Source organism: Quercus lobata, chromosome 9 (assembly GCF_001633185.2).
Source record: "Quercus lobata isolate SW786 chromosome 9, ValleyOak3.0 Primary Assembly, whole genome shotgun sequence".
NCBI classification, from domain to species: Eukaryota; Viridiplantae; Streptophyta; class Magnoliopsida; order Fagales; family Fagaceae; genus Quercus; species Quercus lobata.
The window spans coordinates 40,207,424-40,213,501 of record NC_044912.1 but is presented as its reverse complement, the minus strand read 5'-3'; positions in this window follow the sequence as shown (position 1 = coordinate 40,213,501).

Here is a 6,078-nt window from a genome sequence, read left to right as displayed (position 1 = left end):
AAATTTTTTATCAAATATACACATTAATTTCAAATTTTCATTAGAGAATAAACTCTTAACTATCATCAGAAAGAGCCAAATTATGTGTCTTTTTGTTTTTGATAATACATAAAGAGGATAAAGTAGGTTTTTGATGTATTAAAATGACATTTTTACAACACCTGATGCTGATCTAAGAGGAATCCCTTAATGGCAATGCCCCATTAATAATATTTAAACCCATATTGTTAAGACTATAAAAGAAATATGCAATAAAAACAAATATATATATATATATATTTAAGGTTGCTCTTAAAAAAAAAAAAAAATCATTTTTCCCAATTGCCAAGGGGCCTCGATAAGTCAAAATAGCATTGGGGCTGAAGCCTTAAGAGATTAAATTTTATAAGAATGCGGTGTAAAAATGAAGTTTTACCTCTCCAATCCCAACATGCCACTTCATCATATTACATGTATTAAAGAATAGGCACAACTACACTCGATCAATTCTAATACCCATTTGAAAATCCAACTTAACTGTGAGTTTAATAAGATATTATTATGTGTGGTTGGATCTATTGAGCTTTAAGTAAAAAACTGATGTGGCAATTTCTTTTTGGATGGCCCCATCCTTACCGAATTCAAACTCAACCCTTAAATCAGCTAAGGATCACAAATATCTTTTCTACAACATACTTCACTAAAACGGAGGATACAAAATTATAAACAAAAATAACCAAATATAAACAAAAGCAAAAACTAAATTTTAAAGTTTAGTTTATTTGGATCTAATAGATGAGAAATACCACCTAATAAGAATCATAGATGAGATATTGCAAATTGCATCCAATAACAATAAAAACGGCTTGATTATTTGAATAATTGATCATAGATGTATTGAGTAAGATGCTTCATTACATTTCTTGAAATCTCCCACGTCACAACTCCTTAATAAGTATGGAAACTGCTTGGAAAAGGCTGTAGCAATACATTAAACATATATTATCAACACATGGGAGTAGAAAATGATAAATCCAAATAATTGATTTATCATAGAATTTAGTGCATTGATAGTAGGAGTACTCAACAATCATAAATCAACAATTGTGAGCTAAAAACTTGTCGTTGTAAAAGTAAAAAAGAAAAAGAAATGTAAACACATTAAAAGTAATAGGTCTTACAAAATTAACCCCAAAAAAAGAAACAATATCTTCTACCAATTACTCAAATGAAAATCATATATAATGCCCAAATTTAAAAAGTAAAAATTAAAAATTTACCAAAAGCTGTTTCAACAATTTGACAGAGGCGAAAGGGTGATAAGTGGTAACCCTCAAATCTCTCTCTCTCCCCTTTTTTTTTTTTTTGGGAGTGAAAATAGCAATAACTTTCATTACACAGGAATATGGTTAAAGCTTAATCAAGCAATATGGTTGAAGCTATTCCATCCACACTTGAAAAGAGTCCACATGGCGAGCATATTAATTGAGCTAGTAAGTGATCCATGGACTTACATGGGTCAAAGCAAAACTACATGTCTACAACCATCAAAATTCTTGGTGTAACGTCCGGCATCGTGTAAAATTACTAAAATATGACCAACATAAATTTTCATCATGTATGAACGTTGGAGTAGTTCTAGACGTATATGGAATGGACGAAACCCCCTTTGAACATGAAGAGTATCTTGTGGAACTTCATTACAATTATTACAGAAATGATCCTATAAAATACCTTGTCACAATAGTGCTATCTTCGTGGGGAGTGAATTAGTATTTGCTCGCCGTAAAAATGTCTTTAGCCTTGGTGGAATCTTGAGAGACCATAATTGATCTCACAGTTTAGACTGTTGTACAGAATCTTTAGTACTTGGCCGCCCTCTATTTTGTTCGTCCATGGCAGATTATAAGCAATATGTAATTATATAAAGAGAACTGATCTTTCTGTTTGCCACTTCTTTCTTGGTTTTCAAGTTTTAACGAATTAGGCCCCTCGGTTTTCTAAGTAGTATAAATTCCTGTACAAAAATTAAAACAATCAGCTCCTCGTTTTTTGTACTAAAAAACTTAATTGACACTCTTAAGAAGGTTTTATTCGGCCAAAAAAAGCAAAAAAAGCACAGCCTTTAAACGTAAAATGTAGAATTCAAGATAGGGGAGGTTAACCTAACGTGTTATTCTGCAGAAAAAGAAAAAGAAAAAAAGAAAAGAAAAAGGGACACACAAAATCAAGTAATTCACTTGACCCAATACATAGAAGTGGTTTTAATGAGAATGGTCCCACATACATTTAGCCACATGGAGCAAAATTCAACTTCAATTTCAGATTTTAATTGAACAATTGGAAGGATAATTATGAACTGATGGCCACATAGATGTAAACACATGACACAAAATTAGAGTTCTAATTTGGAATTGCAACTTGAGTTTCTCTCTGCTTCACCTATTATTATATATATAGATTATTATTTTGATAAAATATGTACACCTTTATTTTATATATTAGAATTAGCACCCTATTATGTAAATTTTCAATTGAGGAATAAGCATTCAAATTTTCTTTTTCTGAATCATAAGTATCTAATTATTATATTTTTATAGGAATAAGTATTTAATTATTAATAATTTGGGTCAGAAATTGACGTAAAAAGTGTGTTTTACGTTAGTCAACCCTGATCTACCACGTCAAATTTTTACCCGCTAAACCAATAAACTTTAACACACACTGTTACCCCCAAATGTTCATAAATCACGTCTGAATCTATCTCTTTTACCCATAAAAATAATAAACGATAACACACACTACCACTCCCTCTCAAATACCAAATTTAATAGAAAAAAAATTAAACCCAAAATCTGCAGAAAATCAAAACCCAATTTTACTGTTCAAAAGAACAGTTACAGCAAGAGCTTTTGTAAATGAGTGCGGCGAGATAGTCTGAGAAGTTGTTGGAGATTTGTAAACAGTAGGATTTTTTTCTGAGTTATTGCTTTTCTTTTCTTTTTTCTACTCTCACCGTAAGATTGAAGAGAAACTTGGTCTAGAACTCCAAGTCACTGAGATTTAAAAAATGGCCTACATCATCGGCACAACCACCTAGTGCTGGTGGTTTTGTCTGGTGTCACCTTCAGACTATAAGCATCATCGTCACTGTCTCCAACGGTCACTTCTGTGATTTTCATGGTGAAATTGGGTTTTGATTTATGAAAATTTGGGGGTAATTGTGTGTTAAAGTTTATTGTTTAGCGGGTAAAAATTTGATGTGACGGGTCAGCATTGGTTGGCATTAAACATGCCTTTTATGCTAACTCCTACCTAATTTATTCTCATTATTAAATTATACCTACTAGACTAGTATTAATAGGATAATAAATAGCATTCATTACAAAAAGTACTAGTAGGATACTACAGTTTTCATCCAAAGAGTTTTGTTTTTATAACATCCGACATTTTAGGTGGATGATACGGTACCACATCGACTATATAGAAAATTGCCAGATGATCAATTTAGTACTAGCAATAAAATGTCATATCGGTAACTTCCTATGTTTTCTATAATTATTTTTCTTGTGCTAATAAAAAATCCACAAACAACCATTTCTCTTTGATGCTAGAAAGTGCTCTGATGATTCTCAAAAAAAAAAAAAAAGTGCTCTGATCCTTCTCAAAAAAAAAAAAAAAAAAAAAAGTGCTCTGCTATGGTAGCTTCAGCCCATTTAAGGCTAGTACCAAATAAAATGGGCAAAATTAGATCTAGAACTGATTATTTGTCTGAATTAAAAAAAAGAAAAAGAAAAAGGATATGGGTCGGAATTTTTTGAACCTGTTAAAATACAGGTTAACCTGAATCCAACTTGTTGAAATGCCAAGCTAGGTTAGTTCAATCATTTTTTTTTTTTTTTTTTTCATATGGAATTTATTTCTTCTTATTTTAACTTTCTAATTCTTTGTAAACATGTTTCAAACTCACACTTCTTCCTCTTTGCTTTATTAGCCTAAAATAATAATAATAATAAGAACGTGTTTGTTTCAATGTAAAATATATTCCAAAAACATTTTTAGTGTTTTCAGGTACTTGGCTTGACATAAAGTCCTAGACAAACCAAAAATGTTTTCCATTGATCAGGAAAATGTAGTAATGATTTATGATGGTTGTAAAATGTTTTACAAAAAAAAAAAAAAAAAAAAAAAAGAGAGATTTCTTTTCTTCTTCTGCCTTTAGCACCTTCACAGAGTCCTCTAGAAAACCAAAAGATCCCCTAAAACTACTATAATTACCAAAATGACAAAATACCCCCAAAATGCCCAAATTGCCTCTAAAATGATCAAAATACTCATAGTTTTTCCAAAATTACCAAAATACATCTAAAACTCCAAAATGACTAAAATACCCTCAAAACCTCCAAAATAACCAAAGTTTCCTTAAAATGCCCAACATGACCAAATACCACTAAAAATTGAAAACTACAAAATACCCAACCCTCAAATGACCAAAATACCCCTTGAAACCTCTAAAATGATCAAAATGCCCTTGGATTCTTGGAACATCGTAAACGATCAAAATATCCCCAAATCATATAAATGACCAAAATACCCTCAAATGCTTAAAGTTGTAATTATACCTATAAAATCCCTAAAATGACATACAATTAAAATCTCCAAAATAACTAAAATACCCACAAAACTCCAAAATGACCAAATTACACCTGGAATATCTCATATGACCAAAATATCAGTGGAATCTCCATATTTTTGGCAATTTTAGACGTTTTAGATTATTTTGCTCTTTTTGGAGTTTCTGAGGGTATTTTGGTGGTTTTGGTGGGGGTATTTAGATCATTTTGGAAGTTTAGAGAGAGGGGGGGGGGGTGTATTTTGGTGATTTACATTTTATGTAAAAAAAAAGGATTTTTTTTTAAAAATAATTTATGTCGTGCCAAAAAATGGAAAGTATTTTTCTAAGCATTTTCAAAAATGTAAGAAAAATTTGAAAAATTAAATTTTTCCTTGAAAATGATTTTAGTTGGAAAGATTTTTTATTGAAAAATATTTTACGCCAAAGCAAACACAACCTAAGTTCTTTCCTCCCTACAAACACTCTAGATTCTTTCTTAATGACTTATAGGCTTGAAGGCTTCCATTTGGTGGACCTTGGATTATTTAAAATATAGAATTTATGTATCATTTAAGTTTTATTTTTTAGTATTTTTTTTCATTTGTTCTCTTATTTTTATTGAAAAGAAAAAAAAATGACAATATTTTGAATTTTTTTTTTGTTTTTTTATTAATATTTTTGCATGTGAAAAAATACAGATAATACTAGATTGACTTGACTCTAAAAAAGACTTGGTAAGGATCATAGATTTTACAAATTGTTCAGGATGACCTTAATCTGATGACCAATATTTGGGTCAAATCTAACTTGACCTGTGTCCAATTAGTTTGAACCTAAACCTAATTGACTTGATTTGGTAGCCAAGTCTAGTATTGGTGGTGGGTTGTGAGTTTTGACAGTATGAAATTCAGCACCGCATGGTTAATATTGAACCATGTGGTGCTGGTTCACCAGCACATAATGAAATTGAGCACCGCATCGAAACTATGAATATTTTTAAAATACTTTTTTAAGACAAATATTAACCACCACCGCATGGTATTTGTTAAGATTGCACTAATGTGAGTTTTATTTAATAAAAAAATTGAATAAATAGAAGAAAAAGACATAAATTTGACCCCACAATTTATTTTATTTTATTTTTCTCTCTATGAAATTGGCCCCACAACTTAAAAGTTGCAAAAAAATGACATAAAACCACAATAAAAATAAATAAATAAATAAAAGGACAAAATCTGTAGTTCACGGGCACCTTATGGTACCGTTAACAAAATCCTTTTTTTTAATAGTATATAATATTATATATTATTTGGATTATTTGGTTGAAAAAGAAAATCACACTTGGTCCCCAAAACTGAAAAACAAGCTCTCTATGCCCACCTAACTCATACATGTGATCTACGGCCCCCTTCCAAAAAAGGGAAAAAACAAAAATCCTCTTGTTTAACAAAAAGAAAAACAAATCTCTTATAAAAATAATTCAC